The sequence below is a fragment of the Apostichopus japonicus genome, chromosome 13 (assembly GCF_037975245.1).
Source record: "Apostichopus japonicus isolate 1M-3 chromosome 13, ASM3797524v1, whole genome shotgun sequence".
In the NCBI taxonomy this organism is placed as follows: Eukaryota; Metazoa; Echinodermata; class Holothuroidea; order Aspidochirotida; family Stichopodidae; genus Apostichopus; species Apostichopus japonicus.
Genome location: NC_092573.1, coordinates 1,154,075 through 1,174,119, shown reverse-complemented (window position 1 = coordinate 1,174,119; position 20,045 = coordinate 1,154,075). Strand labels below are relative to the sequence as shown.

At 36.9% G+C, this 20,045-nt stretch overlaps 1 protein-coding gene and 1 long non-coding RNA gene across 4 annotated transcripts in view; one reads left to right on the top strand and one right to left on the bottom strand.

Annotated features, from left to right (window-relative positions):
- The window catches only part of LOC139978920 (calcium/calmodulin-dependent protein kinase type IV-like), an 80,582-nt gene extending 76,118 nt beyond the window's left edge, over positions 1-4,464 (top strand). For both annotated transcript variants that reach the window (XM_071989485.1, XM_071989484.1), the window contains exon 10: positions 351-4,464. The gene's annotated coding sequence lies outside the window, so the exon portion shown is untranslated. The remainder of the gene's footprint in view (positions 1-350) is intronic.
- LOC139978923 (uncharacterized) lies at positions 1,071-9,293 on the bottom strand. 2 transcript variants are annotated; one of them, XR_011797050.1, is made up of 3 exons: positions 9,174-9,293; positions 8,245-8,368; positions 1,071-7,966 (listed from the first exon to the last, which is right to left on the bottom strand). It is a non-coding gene; the product is annotated as an uncharacterized lncRNA (long non-coding RNA). The 2 variants fall into 2 exon arrangements; XR_011797051.1 differs by having other exon boundaries at positions 1,071-7,955.
- Positions 9,294-20,045: the final 10,752 nt, after the last annotated feature.

The window sequence follows — 20,045 nt, the reverse complement described above, 5'->3', positions numbered from 1 at the left end:
CCAGATCCGTCGGCAAATCAAATTTGACTTAAAATATGCACCAGATTGCATCTAAGGACGTTTCAAAACTAAAAAATTTCCAAAGGGGAGGGGGACACCCCCTCCCCTTAGACCCCTCCCCCATTTCAGTCACCACTTCCAGATCCGTCGGCAATTCAAATTTGACTTAAAATATGCACCAGATTGCATCTAAGGACGTTTCAAATCTAAAAAATTGCCAAAGGGGAGGGGGACACCCCCTCCCCTTAGACCCCTCCCCCATTTCAGTCACCACTTCCAGATCCGTCGGCAAATCAAATTCTCCACACCCCCCCCCCAACAAAAACACCTTCGCTACGCCCCTGTATAAGGTTATAAGAAGTATGTTTAGCGTTCTTTTGAACCTGTGATGTTTGACATCAAATGTACAAAGAATTAAAATAAAATAACAAAATGGAGAGGAACTGAGGTGGCTATGAGGGGAGGAGGAGGCCACCCATCACTTTCAAATAAAAACTTGTAATCTTCTGTTACATTATTTTTTCCAAGTCATAAATCCATGAAATCTTCATGTCAGAAAAATTGAGATGGAAAAACGTGGGTTGTTTTGATACTTGGAAGTGGACATGCACAGTTTTGATGGTAGTCGCCACTACAGTCTACAGTAACATACAGTAGGTTGATAGGCCTAGCTCTCAAGGCGGGCGTCAAGAATATGGTCAAGTTGTTCGCCTCTTCTAATTTGGCCGTTGTCATTGACGTCAAACTATATGACCAAAAAGTCCAACAGAGACTGACCCAAGATGAAGGATACCACATAAAAAACAAGTTCTTAGGTATTCTATGACATTACTAAACCTTGCAACGTCGTTCTTTCGACAAACAGGCAATGAGCGCTAAAGGCAACAGCCGCAACACTAGCAGGATAAAGTGTAACCTGCAGAGACTATTCGTGGCAAAGTAGCTTAAATGCAAGTTATATATTTGTTGTACCATGATTGATATTGATAATTGTAGAGACAGAGCAAAGATTTGAAATTAGGAATCAAAATTTAAACTTCCAGTATTGAGATACTGCATCATTGATGCTCTTGTCATATTTCTGCATCTCATCTGATGACCAGCTTAATCAAGTCTTAAATCAAATTTTTTCTGTATGTTACTTAAGTTTTGTATGACCTCACTATTCAGCATATTATGCATCTTGTGACTAACAATAATTGCATGCTCAATTTATTCGTAAAAAAAAATATTCATTTGTATATTCTGCAGATACCATTTTCATGTCATTTTTTTTTAAATGTTTTTATTTGATTAACAGGAATTTTGGGTTATGCAACTACAACGACAAATATTATATTATGTATTGTTCTGTTTTACTGAAAGCCGCACTTTAAGGCTAACATAGTCTTTATCATCTTTATCATTTTTATATCTTCATGTTTGTAAAGGTGAGCAGGATCACCAACACATCAGGGAGACCTTACTGTATGTGTATATAGAGAACCACTGCTGGCCATGTTAGCACAACTGGTAATAACTCAGTGATCATAGTTAATGCTGTAGTTGCAGGCTATTTTACTTCATTACAAACCCAAGCAAGTTTTCTGCTTTTGTACAAGCTTAAGATGTCACTCCTGTGTGGTCTGTGTGGTAAAGAAATGATTCTCACCAACATTTGCTTACTGTCAAGATGTTGTCACAGCAACTTTCTTATATTTTTGCAACACCTTAATACGGAAATCATTTCATTGGTCAGTTTTGAAGTGCTTAGACTCCCCATATGAAATTTGTCCATCATGCATGGTATAAAATATAACAAACTAAAAAAAAAATGTTCATTCTCCAGAAAGTCAGCCAAGACAAGACTGCTGGAAAAAATTGAAAAGAACTGTGTTAGCCTGAAATTGTTAAAATGATTATATCATTGTATTGAATTGGTCCTAACATTGCCAAGCTTACAGACATGTTAACCTTGTGCTGTTCATTCCATTATTAACCTCATCTACTCAGACATACAGATCAACACAAAGAATGACGTTACAGATAATAATAATATGGCAGACTGCAGGAAAATGAGTAACTGCCCATGGCGCATCACAAAGTGGAAAGCATCAACACTGAAATACAGAATAGAAAAAATGAGTCTTCAGTAAAGTCTTCAAAGTTGATAGATTTGAACAAGATGGTGGGTGGATTAAAAAACTGTCCAACATGTATAGGAAGTGTAGATGCAGTGTTATTGCAGCAGTTTAAGTTTTGTTTTTTCTAACCGCTTGAAAAGAGATCCCACTGCAACATGCCCACAAAAGTTGCTTACCTACAAAAAAAGCCTCTGGCTGTCCACATCAAACTGTGTCCACAGTTAAGAGTATTTAGATGACCGTATTGTAAAAGTCAGTATAAATGTTGAGATATTAATACATTCTTATAAATTAAAAGGAGAATGTAATAGATGTAGATGATTTGTGATAGTCTGTTATTTATTTTAAAAATGTCTAACATCATGTTAATGATAGAGTAAAATGCACAAATGAATGAATTATTAAGTTAACAACGAGACGGGGGAAAAAAATGAGTTTAATAATGAAATTGAGAACAGTATGTACAAATTATTTGCTAAATGAGATGGCATTAATAGAGTTTATTTATGGGAAGACACGTTTTGTTGTTTTGAAGGAGTTTGTATGAATGTGTAGTAGAAACAGTTTTGCTTTCTTCTTCTTTTTTTTCAAGATGTAGACTATGCATTGTATATATATCTATATAAATGTATTCTAAGTTGTTAATTAGCAGTTTTTTTCTTTCTATCTATGAAATTTCTGGTTTTCTTTTTCCTCTCTCTTTCTTTTGAGTTTTGATAATTTAGAAGAAAAAAAAAAGAAGAACTATTGGAAGATTAAATATTTTATATTTCAATATTTGTATGAAGAGTCAGGGATTGTTTTCATATATGGTGTGTTATCAGATACTTGTAACATTTGCAATTTCATGGCCTGTAGAAAAGTGTACATGCACAAAGTGAGAATGGGGGAAAGAGGGGGGACGGGTGAAGAGGGGGGTGAGGGAAAGAGGGGGACGGGGAATTGTTGGGTTGGAGGCACCATACATACTAAAAAAGTAGTGAATCATGCAGGATTATTCACTGGGTTGTCTTGGAAAGAGATTATTTTTGACCTAACATCAATTTCATAATGTTACTTATCAAGATTGAAGACCTTACTATCCTGTTGCATTAGTACATTGCATACTCAAGAAGTGATAGAGGTGAGGGGAAAATAAAGAAATATTTCTTGATCTCAGTCTGAGACGTTTACTCAGACTGATACATGTTTTTATAGCAGTTGAACAAATTTCATAATTATCATGCAAACAAACATAAAATAAATAAGTTTTTTTTTTAAGACTATGCTCCTTTGTGTGTTAAATGTTAAATGCAATTTGGTACTATTCTGATCAAAACAAAGCACACGTCTCAAAAGTACAGATTAAAAATATTCTATGTAGTTTGTGAGGAAACTTAGTTCTTAAAATCAAGTGGCAGTGCTTTCATTTCAAATGTGTATTTATTCATATGGAGATGCAATGAAATATTCATACTTTACTTATATTAGAAAAACGCTAATAGATTTGAATTTGATAGCTCAACATTTCCCAGCAGACAACAGAGGGTAAGTTATCAATCAAGATTTAATGCATTAAAGCCACCTTTTGAAATTGATTTTTTTTCATACAAAAAAAAATCTTTTGCATATCTTTATATTCCAGAAACTTGACAATGCAGTATTTTACTTAAAGTTCCAATTTTAGTTTTGTATGTGACTAAGGTCCTTGCAAATAGTCTTTGGAGGACAAAACTATTTTGAATGGAACAGAACCAATTCATTTGGAGAAAAAAAAAATTTCATTCTAATATTTTTGAGTGAAACTGCAAAGGTTTGAAAAAAATTGTGACCAACTGCAAAAAGGTTTTGTTATAAAAGCAAAAAACACTGAAAGAAAAATATGAATATAATTATCCGTCAAGTGCAGTCCATATTCTCAGTAGAATAAAGTTGATCATCTTAATATTTCACTTCAGTGCGTTTGGGTGAACCATGATGTATTATATACCATTCCATCATAAGAAAAACAATTCCTGTTATTGGGACCAACCTGATGGACTTTATGTAAATTTTAATAGATCAGAAACCATGTATTAAGATAAGATGCAAAAGTTAATGATGTTTGTATGTGAATATCTACAAAGTTTGTGTAGTCTAATTTTGATGATTCCATATTTTTTTTTTATATGAGTAGTTTAATATGTAATGTATTAGGCGGTCAATTATACTTTCCATCATGATAGCTAGTGTTCCTCATATTTATGCCACAAAAGACCAAATATCCAGTCAATTGTATTAAATCCTTTTGCATTCCTTTCACTGCCAAGTTCAGAGAGCTTTTTACCAAGTCACCAAGGGTCCATGATTGCTCCCCCCCCCCCCAGAAAAAACATGTAACTGTGGTGCTGCCACAAGTGAGAATTGCAGCACCATTAAACATTGGTCTGACTTCTGCTGCCCCCCATCCCACCACCCTCAGACCTGTGTCAGGTCTCATGTTGGGTCATAACTGTATTTGACCCTGCTCAAGACATGCAAATATCCTGAGGATATTTGAGCTTGTAATCCTATGGAGTTCTCGGGATTTGTAATCATTTGAGTTTTCTGGATCTGTAATCCTTTCGATTTCACAGGACTTTTACTCCCTGCATGTTCACTGGACTCGTAATCCTGTGAGTTAACAACTTCAAGTTTTCTCGGGTCTTTAATAATATCTGTTGTCTGTGTAATAATGTGAGGAGTTAGCACCTCTTGTAAAAAGTTCTACCCAAAACTGTTTAGCAAGCTTAAATTTAATGGCATATTCTGCAGAATTGATGTTCAATGGCAATGCTAAAAGCACATTTTGTCAGTTGAATCATGTAAAGAATGTTAGTACTAGGCAAACGTAAACTTTAAAATAGATTTTGTTTCTCTCAAAAGAACGTCAAAAGTTGGCGTGCAGATTTTATCATTGACAGAAACCATGAGGATGTTTACCTACCTGTGATCATGAAAAATGGTAAATGTTTTTCTTTCACAGCCCGTTATTGAATTTTTCTCCTCAAACAGCGATGAAGGAATGTAAAGAGAGTACTTACTGCAGCAAATTGTTAGTTTTAGAACATGTGGTTTCTTACTTGACAGTAGCTTGCTGTATAAATAGAACCTGTACTCTTGAATGGTTATTTATCATTCTTTTGTCGATCATGAAATCAGTGCTCTGAAAGATCAAGAGTATTGGCCCCAAATGATAGCATACTCAAAAGTTTGCTAGCAGTTTTCGAAACTTCTTTACTAGAGGCTCTGGTCCTCCGTATAGTATTTTCAGGGTTCAATTACGACATATATATGTCTCAGTATTAAAGGGCAAAAAATTGCTCCATGCGCGACTTAAAAGTCCTGGTTGAAATCCAAGCATTAGTGACCATAATTAGACCATCTAGCATATTTGAGGGGCAATAGTGATGACCGTCATCCGTTTGATATAAACTGACTATTTGTGTTGTCATGAAATAGATGTGTACGATTTAGACGAAAAGGTCCAGTCGAGCTTATAGAGTGTTATTGGATAACCATATTTTTCACAGTACATATATGACCACTTGTCAGGAGAGGCTTGATATAATAAGTTGATCCTCATTTAATGATGGTCATAAAAGGCATTATGGTTTTAAGATATGCCGGTGTGATGTTCCCTTATCTTTGCAATCAGTTCAAACATAGCACAGTTTATGACACTTTGAAGTATAAAAGGAAGACTTTAGGCAGAATTTGAGTCTTGCTATGTCATAGTCTAAAATCAATAGAAACATTTGAAAGCTGGTAACATTTCTGTAGATGTTCTAGTTTTCAAGCTATTAACCTTTATAATTTGCTATGACTCTGAAATGCTCCTTTAAGGCTTAATTGATGATGACATTGACTCTTCTGTGAACCTTAATGTTCATTTTATGGTTTCATAAATCCTAATAACTCGGCGAAAACGAGTTCTTTAAACGTTTAAGCATAGTTTTGTCTGTCTGTCAGTCGTAGGCACTCAGAAATGTGATCTACAAGTTGTAAAAGAGGCTGACTCTGGAATGGACAGTTTTCTGTTAGTTTTTTCAAATTTAACTGATTTATGTATATTCCTTATAGTGAGGAACTAAAAATTAGCTTTCATGTTTTAAGTAAATTTGGTAACATGTGCCATTATTTTCCTTCATACATTTTCTTTTTTGGATGTACAGCAAGTGACCAAGTTTCATGAAAGTATATTGTGTACAGGTTTGCAAAAAGAGATAAATGGGGAGGGGAGGGGGGTGGGAATTAACATGGTGAAGAAATTTTATTTACTGTACTTGTTAAAGAAAATGATTTGGAATAAAGGTAAATATAATCCATCTTTGATCCTTCTTAAATCAGTTTTTAATATGCTTGCTTTGATTCAGTTTTGTTTTGACATACAAGTACATCAACATAATCATAATAAAATCAATGAGAAAGATGCAACTTCCTGTATCAGCACAACATGAACATACTTCATATTCCTGCACACATTGATTTTGAACTGAACCACATGACTTTAACTGGTATGCAAATTACAGTATGAATATTTAATGTAAACAATTTTAAAGAATACCAAGTATATTTACATATCTTGAACATTGCATTGATAGACTTAATCATTTTCATGCTGCACAGTAATGACAGCTACGCACCCAGAAAAATATTTTCTGCACATGATTAGACTTGATCAAATCACATTTCAATGGAACAATAGATGGATTCACCACCAAGACCAGACCCTTTACCTATCTGTATCTATGTACCCATGTGTAATAACTATAAAGCCCAGTGTGCTGTAGTATTAGAACCATATGACTGGCCCAACATAATCCATGGTATTGACTTCTAAAGGGATGTTATGTGTAGCTTGTGGTGCAGCAATCCTACAATCTCAGCATACAGTATCAATATTTGCACTTAATTATCATTACTATTGGAATATGACAAACCTAGTACAGTCCACCATTGTGGTTTTCCCATTTTGTTATGACTTCCATAAGGATCTTAGTTGGAGATGTTAGTGTTATGGTCGTACTCTCACTATTCTTCTACTGTAACCAATACTAACAGAGGTAGAGTGGTTAAGGCCTAACATATTGGGCCAATGTGGTGCAGCATATTTTCATAAACAACATCACAAAAATATTGGTAGTGCCTCACCGTTAACGTTCCCACTGGTTGTAGATTTACAAGAGTTTAGGTTTATTTGGTGTATTTGGTTAAGGTTTATTTGGATGCCATGGACATACTGTGATTGGAAACAGAACCTTAAACGAACAGCATATGGTATCAAGGCAATATATCACAAAAGACCTTATAATGTTATTTTATCATCTCAACAACATTGCCACATAGTACATTGCTACGTCAAACACGTTACCATGGAGACTCATCAATAGGAATGTTGTTAAGTTCATTACCTTCGGACTCTCCAACAATGCCTTCTTTTCCGTTGGGAATAAGTTAGTGCTTAAAGTTTGTGTAGCAGTTTTCAAAGCTCTAAATTTGGCCACTTATAAAATACTACTGGTTCCTGTGTCAAAAACTGCTAGACATATTTGAATGTTATATTTGACCATTTATGTGATGAGATACAAGATAAATGACTTCTTCTTGTTGTTTTCTTCAGGTGTATGGATGGTGGGTTGGTAGCATTTCCTATCTGTAGTCCATGGTTTCTATCCTTGATATCAAATCTCTTTCTCTTTGTCCCTCTTGCTGGTAGACTGACTGCCACGATAACATTACACTTTCCAATATCTGTTGCCATCCACATATTCCAAAAAGTATATACGCCTACGGCTGACTGATCTGGTGATCCTCGTCAACCCTTCGGAAGACCTGGAAGACAGCTGAAGAAATAGTACCCTTAACAAAACAAACAAAATGAGTTTTCATAAGTAAAACAAAATTTTCACACAAAATGAATCAATACTCATGTTATCATAGCTACATATTTCCTTGTGGGGTGTTGAAAATAACATTTCATGTATTATGAATTGTAATCAGTATATCATCATATTGTCTTTCATATGGGTCACAACAGAGAAGCACAAATTGCTTTTTATTAATCTCTGGAAATGTACCAGAAGTTCTTTGCTCATGTTTTAGGTCTTTTTTTAAGTCTTACCTGGACTGTCACTCCTTGAACTTCCACTCCTGTCTACACATTGGACACTGTTGGTGGATAGGCTGCGAGTTCAACCATTTGAGAATGCAGTGCATGTGGAAGACATGCGAACATTGTCCCCACACTGTAAAGACCAAACAAGTAGGATATTCAGAGAGTTGCAGATCTCATCCCAGAATGTTGATAAGCCAGCTGCTATGTCTTCATCACTCACAAAGTAATGACAGAACACGCTCAGGTAATACACTCACTAAACTTTGAACTTTCATCTCCATTGACCTTCATCTTTTATGTTAATCAGCTTTAAATAATCTTATTTCATACATACATGAGTATTCTACTACATTGGTTTCCCAAAAGGGAAAACTGGCGTCACTCTTACCGACCTTGCAAAATTGAGAGGGGGACATCGGATTGCAATGTCGACAATGACTATAACGCAGATCGCAAAAGCTGGTAATTACTATATAACGGTTAGATTCATCCAACACGTCAGACATTGTACTCAAAGCTCAAGCCAAAGCGAATTAATCAGGTCACACATCCGGAGTATATGCATGCTAAGTTCTACAATACCGCCCTCATTAACTTTTGGTATTGCAGTTTTGACTTTACCCTCAATCACTGTCAGCAAAGTAAGCTATCATATGCAGATTATCACAAATACCTAGTATTAGGGACAATATTAGTTTAAATATTCAACACTCGGGCTGGGAAATTAGGGTAGAAGAGGCAGGGAAGAGTTCACATAATCGAATTAAAAAAAAAAAAAAGTACTATCAAGCAGGAAACCAGTGCAAGAACATTTAGCACACACTTACACCTCAACTGGAGACGGGAAAGAAAGTCGAGCGAGTTGAGGGAGGACTGTTAAACTAAATGTAATCATTCATTAATACTAACAGAAAGATTTATAATAATCCACTTACCAATTGGGCAGTCATCTCCCGGCATTTTACAATCAGGACAACAGCCATCAAAAGCCATTCTACAGATGCCGCAGTTGTCATCATTAGCTATCCATTTCCAAGTTGCTACAGCCGTCCAACTGATGAGGGTTGTGAAAAGAAAAACATACCATAATGTCAATTTTTGTAATTGTAATCACATTAAACAGGGAACACAAGGTTAATACCCTACATGTGCAAGTATAGTGCCAAACTCTTCTGCTTCAACTTCAATATTTACTGTCAAATATTAATTATCTTTGAAACTTGTGCACATATGAAATGTGTCTCCAGGATGCTCAGATTTAGTGCTCCTTTTAAGGGTTGAAAATATACTTACCTCTGAGCTTTTCTGTTAACCTGTTATTTACACTAAATCATGTAATTCATTACCATTAGAAATCAAAACGGAGAAGTTTTACTCTCACCAAATGTATACATAGCTGATTAGTGCCTTAATTAAACAGCAAATCTACTGTATGGCAGAATTTTTAACATTGTGTCATACTGCAAAGAACAGAAATAATTGAGTTCTTACATTTAAATATCTGCAAGGTTATTTTCTCACAAATTTACTGTAATGTCAAATTGTTTCATTTGCAAACCTTGGAAGATGCCACATGTTATCATTTCTAGTGAGATTTTGGTGTTCTAAAGTACAGCTTTATGAGGCTAATAAACACGAAATTGTAATTTTTCTATCAAAACACCTAACCAATGAACATTCTCTCCTTCTACTCCTTTGAACTTCCCTCATTCATGTTGTCATTACAAGCAGAAAGTCAATGGTCCCTCATGCTCAAAACTTAGCAAATGTTGTAGTTACAAACACTTACCCTTGAAAAGACCAAAGGATGGACATCAAGCATTGCAAAAGAGGAAAAATAACAAGAACTGATTTAGTGAGGTTTCATCGTTTCTAAAACTGAATAGCTGTATCTTTTTCTGAAATTATTTAAAAATTTAACATAGCCAGATAAATTATGTACAGGGATACATTGCGATTCATAAATCATTCCGTGGTCGGCTGAGAAATTAACATACCTTGGTACTTATGTTCCAATCATATCAAGTAAGGTTGTATTCTCTAGTATTTAAAGTGTAAGTATTCAGTCTCCCTAGAATTGAGGATTTTATCTTTCATTTTATAAAACAAGAATCACTGAGCTGCACAAAATCACATGCTTCTAGCAGACTTGATAAAGTTTGCAAGAGCAGTAGCCTATCCAAGAAAACATGTCGTTCCAAATATTGCTATTTAAGTTATTTTCATCCTTTTTGGAGCAAAATTTATTACTGGAAATGGGTTGCAATTGCTATCCATGTACTGTATGCAACCACAACAAGAACTTCAAGAAGCAAAGCTGTTTCTGTCATTATCGCACCAAGAATACATTTATTCTTCATCTTTGTGATTCACATTATAACAGCAAAAGCAATCTCATATTCACATGACTACTATAGCCTTAGGCCTAACATTACTAGCATTGTGAGTTCACTATGGTGCACTTTAGACTTTGTGAATGGGCAAATTGTTCTCTTTATCATGTTAACTGACCATGTTCCCAAAGTCTTATGCAGTTCTAACAATGTGTTAACAACATATGTGTACATCTATAATTTATGACTTTATGAATTTCCACCAGCTTAGGCTTAGGTCCTAAATTAGGATATGTACTTAGCAGAACCAGGTGGGCCACTGTAACATTCTAAGTTCTAAGTAAAGACCTAACAAGTAATATTAGGCTAAGCCTTACTGAAAACTACCGTATGTGGCAAAACTGGGCCCTGTTCGGATCGAATTTCAAAGGCTTATTGAATTGGCTTAACTAAAATGGTTATTGAAGAGGCATACCTACGAAGTGATTCTATAACGTGAAGTAACTGTGTAGGAACAGGAGTTGGACATAAACAATTTAACATCGTGAAACTACCCCCAACGAAAATTTTAAACTTCATAGGCAACTACCAAAAGTACCATGTAGGCCTAGGTCAGGTCGTTCTTTATTTAACATTTGTGATTTACGTTTAAGCAATCTAAAATATTTGCTGAATGAAAATAACATAAAAGCCATCATAATAAATCGAGTCTAAGTACTAACTTTTGACGTTTACTTTCATCGCGGCCAATGTTCCTGCTGAAGCTGATTGTTTTGTTTAATTACCAATTTCGTATAATCTGTTGTAGCGCCATCTATTTTGTTTACGACGCTAAAAAATGAGTTTGGTTCAGCTACAAGCAAGACAAGATTTTGTTTAAAGATCGAAATCATAGGCGCAGGAAGAGGGTTCAAACTTGGGGGGGGGGGGAGGGGGCTCATATATCGAAGGGTTATGGGACATTCACCTTTAATATGAAGGAGAAACCCATACCATCACCTCAGAACATCCGGACAAAATGGACCCTCTGCGAGTTCTGTAAATCAAATTCAAGTATTTGAAAGTTCTTCACCACAACGACAGTTTTTAATGTATTATTTCCAGGCATGGGCGTCAATCCAGGGGGGGGGGCGGGGGGACGGGGGGACACGTCCCCCTCCATATTTCGATGGGTGGTGGAAACAATATCAAATGTCCCCCCACACATTTGGAAAAAGAGTAATGATGGCTCTATTTGGTTAGGACTTACACATCTCAGGATTCATATCATCGAATATCACTCAATGTTGCTGAATGGAGAATTCCACCCAGATCTCGTGAGTTGGTACCCTGAGCTCTCCGAATATCTTAAGCTTAGTCTGCCTTTCTTTCGAGGCCAATTCCAGTCGTCGTCGGTTGAAGGGTATAGACAAATATTCAAGTTGATGAATCCAGCGGTACGGGCTATGTTTGGTGAAGTCGAAGCTCTCTTGTGGTCCTCCTCGTCTTCTCCGCCAGTTCGACGGAAGCCGAGAGGTACTTTAGTGCTTTGAGGCGTTTGAAAACATGGCTACGGAGCACCATGACTCAACATAGGCTGAACCATGTGATGGTGTGCCATATTCACCGCGAACGTCTAGCCCAGTTGAAGCCTGAGGAGTTAGCAGAGAAGTTCGTTGGTTCCTCGGATTACAGACGCCGCATCTTCGGGCGATTCCAGTAGAAAAATAGTGCGCTCCGTCATTATCATAAGAGACAGCACTTCATAGCTAGAGCCAAAGCTTGTACATAGTTGTTGTTTAGTTGTAGATGGTGTTTCAAAGACGGTGCCCGTTCCCTAATATTGGGGAAATGAAATAGGGAGCATATTCCGTGGCAGCGCATCCCATGTTACCTTGTTGTTGAGTGATACCGGAGTTTACTCCACAGTGAGAACACTGGGTACACGCAGGGACGTTCTAGAGGGGGTGTGGGGTTGTCTCACCCCCAAACTTAGTAAAACTGACGATAGTTGGAAAATTGGAGTGCGACAGTCGGAATTTCCGACTGTCGCACTCTAGTTTATCTAGGCCTAATCATTTATTCCTGTGATTGTGCATGACCTAAAAATTTAAAAATTTCGGTCAAAATTTACCTTGAATCTGTCATATTTACCACGTTTTCCTTGCCACTTTGAGAAATTGTATCTCGCGATTCTTATACTCCACCGTACAAAACTTCGTATGATTTTGAATACTCCGATCAAAAAATGCCTAATAGAACTACCGTCATAGGCGTAGGAGCCCATTTGATTTAGGGGGGAGGGGGGGGGGGGTTGTAACGACTTGCCCGAAAATATAACCAAAATTTTTTCGCGCTTTCCACATGTGAATTTGCATATCATATAGACATGCATCGATTTTTAAATCGCATGCAAATATCTTGAACGTCCTCGGAAGCAAAGGTTTGAAATCAACAGCAGGTCGTTGGTAAGCTGCGGCCCTGTCAATCTTTCGCTTCTAAAATCTGGCCCATTTATCTAAAAAGGTAGCCCACACCTGCTATAGGCCTATATCTGAGGCCCTGGGGTCATTCCTTGACCGACTTGGTGCAATATAATGTGCCCATTTCGAAGTAAATTTATTCACAGATTGTTAGTTGTCATGGGTTCGAACAATTGAGGGGTATTCTATCCTGAAACATATGGCAAAATGGGGCTAGGGTTCCAGTTCGCCGCATCATTTGTCAACTTGCACTGGGTTCTAATGTTCATGTCAATTGGAATCACTAATAAAAGAAATAATCCACCAAAAATTAAAGTCGCTTGAACTTTATTGCAGATTTCCTGAGTCACGAATTTGTAATTTTCACCCGAAATCACGCAACTATAGATGGCTGCTATCCAGCCTGGCAAGTGCCATCTCAAGCGATCTGGCAGGTATTGAAATCTGAAATTTTCTTGGTACGCTGCGCGCCAACCGATGGTGGCGCTCCGTTTAGATAGTACTTACGGCCGGAATACTCGAATCAATTACGTCCCCCCCCCCCCCCCAGCGTTTCAAATCGGATTGACGCCCCTGTTTCCAGGCACTTTCTAATTCATGTTTTTTATCTTCTCAACAAATTAACGATTCTAATTTTAAAAAAACGTTCTTTTCGTTACTAAAAAATGCATTTATCTTCTGGGGTACTATTAAGTTGTTTTTTTAAAGCTTTTTTTTTTACCACAAACTGGGACATCCCTTCCAACTCCCCACGTCCCCGGCTCCATTGCCCCTTATCATAATACATTATTCTCATACGTCATCCCAACTGATGCAAACGATTGCTTATTTTACCTTTTAACTAAAGATTAGTTCAAGTCGGACAAATTTGTTGCAATGATATCTTTTCAATTCCTTTTTTATGCTTTTTCACTGACAGCAATAATCTGAAGCGAGAGAAACATTATCCGTTTCAATGGCTTCAACTTGCCGTTTCACATCTAATACCACTATTGTTTTCTTAACTTGAAACAGAAACTTATTTTTATATGGCAATGTTGCGTTCAAAATCTGTTTATCAAGCAACACTGTTTATCAAGCAACTTTCCAGTTCGAAATTTAACCATTTAAAGTGTAAAATGAAACTTAACTTGGATAATACCGAAAATAGACGATTTATCCGCCGTCGGAAAAGAATCTTTATGGACTAGAACAATATGGTAGATGCGAATTGAACTTTCAATACTAGTTTTGTAATTTCTTCATGCTTTCGCGAGTCCTAGAATGTAGTCTGTGCTAGTACAGTATATCGTATAAGTTGTATGCATTATTCATATAGTATAGTACGTCAATGGACGTATTATGAGCGAATATGAACGTGATAAAAACGATTTATTTGGTTGAGTTTAAAATATGAATGAGAAAAGTGTGGTGTCCATGCAGAATTTTTTGGGAGAACAAAGTTGTCAATTTTAATGCAAAGGCTTATTACTCGTTAATTAGGGTTCACCGAGTAAAAATTCTATTACAGTAATCTGTCCTTCATCAGTTGCTGATATGTAGGCTAAGTGACACTGGCTACAATTCCAGATAAACGCAATATTGTCCATTAATGAGTTATCTTTCCAATGATCTTGCTTATCGCACGTTCAAAGACTGCTTGCAACTGGACTCGGGTGGAGGGTGGGCGAGGGTGTGGGGCGGGTTAAAGAGAAAGACTTATTCTATCCGTTTAAGTAGATTTACCTATTCAATTTGCACTGTTAACTAGTGTAGAGTTGCAGATTTATACAGCATTTCTCCTGCCTTTTCACTGTGACTATCGATTTCTTTGGAACGGATTTGGAGAGATAGAGCAGATATCTTTCAGAAAATGTTACAATGTTTCTAGTTTTTTAAATTTGCTACCGAAGACGTTGGCAAATCAGGAGTTCTTTTATATTGCTTGATCAAATCACGTCAGTGTATAGGGGGATTTATACAGTGTGTATACGTCGACTCTACATGCTATAAATCAGTGTGGGTGATCTAAGTGTACAAATTTGTGCCACAAGGAATTGATATGATTATAAAATTAGGCAATGGCATGTCCGAAAGTCAAAAGTAACACTTATTCCGCAAACATATACAACTAGTTTCTTGATTAGTTAAAATGAAAGGCCACTTGATTAGTTTACGCTAATGATTTACTTTGTAATGGGGTAATGGCATAGCTATTTCATGTTGCTGTGTTTAGGGGATTGCGCAAGTGAACTGAATTTCGAAACGTGGGCCTAAAGTGTTACCGTGAGCCCACTTACAGTTTAGCGGGCTCCAATAAAACCCTTCCAACAGTCAGTATCGCCGTCAGTCCGTACGTTCGTTCCCTACATATACCCCGATATTGTATTTTTTTTAGCCTATAGCTGTTTCAGGGAGGAAAACGTTTCCACGGTTGGCAGAAAATGGAGTTCAAGAGTGTCACTAAATGTGACCATTTTGCAAGTTGTCATTTTAGAATATTTTGGACGATGATGATGATGACCTTTAAAAGTCATTAAGATACAGCTGATAATGATAACTAATTAGTGTTCAAACACAAATAACAATATATATATATATATGCATGACGTAAGTGACTTAGATTAGCCAGACATGTACTTTGACCACGGCGTGCGGGAATGCTACCGGTACTCGAAATAACAAATCCCTGCTCTTACGAAACTTTGCACATGATCCAGTTTCCCAAAATCTCAGCAGTTTTCAACTTTCCTTTATTGACTAAAATGGTTTTCGTTTGTCTTGTCTTTCGTCTTCTTCTTTTGCAAGTTGAGTTGTTGAAACTTTTTTTGTCACATGCAACTAATCGTAAAAACTTACACATAATTATATGGATACAATTTCATATGATATATTTGTAGATCTAACCCTGTTATTACTTATAATCAGCAGATTACAAAATTAAGTTTCTACCGACACAGCAAACTCTGTATCTCTCAAAAATATTCATTCTGAATGGTGTCACTTCAATACAGACTATGTTGTTGGGTATTCTGATATATATATATATATATATATGTGTATATATATATATATATATATATATATAGACATATATATCAACAAAGCATTGTGGTCAGTCAATGTTTACTTTTGCGTCTTGGATTACAGAGGAAAGAGAGAATTTCAACCAGGAACTGACAAGTTGAAATGAAAAGAACATATATATAGGAAGCCTCGTCATGGAAATTTAACACGTGGCTAAGTAAATATCCGGAATCATTTCGTATTTATAAGTTTTGTATGAATTTGATCCACTTTGTTTCACAAACCGGTTACGTCAGTCAAGTATGATCGAAATTCAATGAGTCTTATAAATAAGCATTTTGATCCGGGAAGGCTAAACCGTCGCTTTTATTGTAATGATGTAACTTTAGGGAGGGACGGATTTAGGGTGGGTTTCTTTCCCTGTCTTTATCTGTTTGTAAGTATTTCCTTACTCGGAACTATACATTAGTGCCATGACAGGCTATAACCCGGGAATAGCTTCAGGTGAGTGCAGACCGGACTAGAGAAAAGGCTGGGGTGGGGTTGGGGGGGGGGGGGGGGTTGGGGAGCACTTATAATTTCACTGCATATACTATATAGCTGTTGCTTCATTTCGGCAGCACAAACATATCTATCCGTAGAGCAGTATGACATTACACGTGAAATGCTCTTCACTGACTGTTGCTATGACAACGTTTCGGTATTATTCGATAATGCCATCTTGTTACAATCCAGAGTTCATTAACTGACTACATTAAGACGAAATTGTATGAAAAATGCAATATAGTTTAGAATTTTTTTGAAGTGGGAAAAAAGGGCAAGGATTACTTACATTTTATCAGCATTAACCTTTTATTGAACAACATCGTGCTACCATAACGCAAGCGATTCTTTCAAAATGATGGCGCTATGCCAGATCATACGAATGTAATGTCTCAGTTTCAATTCTGCTAGAAGACCGTGAACCAAGGGCGTAGGAACCGGGGGGGGGGGGCTGGGGGGCGCCAGCCCCCCAGTGAAAAATGTGGAGGGCGGAAGTATCATTTCGCCCCCCCGGTTCGCAAGTCAGAAAACCCCTTTTTCATTTCCAAATGAGAAAAAAAATCTCATTTGGAGCACCAAATTGCATCTAAGGCCAGGTGAAAATACAAAATTAAGTTTACAAAATGGAGTGGGTGTTGAAGTGTGCTATATTGCACCAAATTGCATCTGAGGCCACCTGGAAATGCAAAAAATTCCAAAGGGGAGGGGGACACCCCCTCCCCTTAGACCCCTCCCCCAGGCTGGCCATCAGTCTTCAGCCCCCCCCCCACTCAAAAGTACCTTCTTACGCCACTGCCGTGAACCATCCTATTATTGATGCCACATCTAGTCGAAAAAAAAATCAACAAACAAAATAGGCCTAATTTGTTATCATCATCAAAGTATTTTACTTCCACTGAGATATATATTTGTATATAATTTGCATGGGCGAGTCATGTGAAGTGAAGTGGCGGGACTCGAACAAGTTTTCTGAAATTGTTCCCGCCATAATTATAATATTGTGAGATTCGAGGCCACGAGTCGACAGCTCAAGTCAAGAAAACATTGGTTATGACTCGACTCGACCCGAATTTTGAACTGACTCGTTACCACTCTGCTACTTTAAATACTCCGTATTCTAGATATCTGGCAGATGGCACGTGCTGCCAGAAACTGGTCTGCCTCCCTCGAAATTACCCTTATTTTGTTTTACGTAGAGGTATGTTGTTGTAATATCGAAATGTTTTTGTTCACCATTCTATTGTATTGGGGATGTAAAGAAAAATAATCTGAAACTGCATCCTCCGGACGTTCCCTATTTCAGTGCTACTTAGTAAAATATCAGTAAAAGTGCTATATGCATCGCGACTGTGTTTACGGGGAAACGCAAACTCCACCCCTCCTGTCCAAATTGGACCCCAGTCATCCAGAAAAGAAGAGAAAACAAGAAACAAGGTGACGCCACTCATTTCGCGTGAAGTTTGTTATACATTGTAAAAAATAGATTTTAGACATAAAGAAGGAAAAATAAGAAGATGGGGAAGAATGTGAACAGTATATAACTTTCCACGTGTAGTTCAGCTTTACGAGGCTGTCATACAGTCTGTTTGTCGTTGAGCTTGTAAACTTGCCATGTTTTGTGTTGCGTAGCCTGGTAAATCGCTTAGTAATTAGAGTACATAAGCTTCACATTATTTAAAAAAATTTTTTTTTATAGGTTTTGGTCTGTTTTATAGCCTTCTCGTGTTTTAAGATTTTTGTGTTCGTATTTTTCATACTGTTTAATTTTCGTTTTTGTGTTTTCTAGACTTTTTTATTCCTTTTGATTTCTCTGTCTTTTTGTTTCTATTTGCTTTAGGTTTTGTAAAGCGCCTAGAGGCCTTTTGGTATTTGGCGCTATATTAAGAACTTATTTATTATTATTATTACAGGTTTCATCATTTCACTGAAATGTGAAGAAAAATTTCAAGCATATAGCTTGAACTTATTTTGGATTCCAATAATTGTGAATGGATTAATGCTAAATGAAAATGTAGGTGCGACACTTAGTCTAGTACTCTAAGTAAGAAAGGTTGAAACATCGCAGTTATTTGAGTTGTTACTAGTTTTACTTGATGGCGATATTATGTAGTAATCATGACTCAATAAAAAATACGAAATTTGACTTGACGACTAAATGCAAACTGAAATACGGAGAGGAGATTATCTTTCTCACTCCGCAGTCATCCATAGCAATAATGAGAATTTCCCCGTGGATTACTTTTCTTTACTACATTGAAAGGTAGAATACCACCCCTACCCTTACCCCAGTCTCTCTCGTTTCCCGGTTCTTGCCAGTAGGACTACCATTGCCAGTGTCACTTCCTCAAAAACAAAGTGATCCAATTTCCTTTACTGCAAGTTTTTACAGAAACGTTCTTTGATTACCCAACTTGACTAGAATGAAAGCAATATTTTGTTTTTAAAAAAAAGTATGTATTGTTTCATTGACCGACGACTATCAAGTTTTGCTTAACAATCGAGAAATACTGACACCTTATCTGGAAAACAAAGTTTAGGCCTACCGCAACAAAATACTTCCTGGCATTGAAACTATTCTTTTTATACCTGAAAACTTCCCCTAGTCGTTGAAAATGAAAACATAATTAAAAGTTTCCAAACCAAAATAGAAACCGGGCAAACTTATTTCGAAATAATACATCACATGGTTTGTTTATTTAACAGGGAACGAATTGTGGACGAAATATAGTAACAGCACTTTTATGAATCTTCCGTGAAAAGCTCACTTAACCACTACCAAGAAGGGAAAAAGATGACATCACTAATTCCTGTGAGTTTAAAGTACGGTAACTTTTAATGAACAGAGTAGGATGACGGGCGCGAAAATGGATAACAACTGAAAATCAATTTGAAAAACCTAAAATATGATAGGGTAAAATGGAAGATGGCAGGTGGTGAGGGGGGGGGGATGGGCGAGGAAATAATTCTACCCTCGGGTAGAGCCCCTTCACTGACACCTTGTCACAATCATAGAGTACAGTTTGAACAAGGTAAAATCATATGATCGTTGAAAAAAAATGAACCTGTTAAAATCAAATACCTACTTTATTTACGCACACTATCTAACGAAACCACTTAGCCTTGCCCATGGATACAATCGACTTATGTACGAGCCATGACCACCCTTCTCCCCTTCCTATTCGGATATGATAATTAATGCGGCCCACATGAAAACTTTAAAATAGCCTGGCCGTTCCTGTGGTCCAAAGTGACTATGCGTGGCCCAAGAATTACTATGTCATCGGGTTGAATTGAATTAAATGTCTGTAACATGTTTGGGTGCACAAATACATTACTGCACCACCTTGGGGTCTCACTGAATACTGAGTAGGCTTCTATCATTATGTAAATCGACCTATAGGGATTAACTATTTATATCGGTATACAGATTATCATCGAAATATGAAGCTATTTTGCATAAATC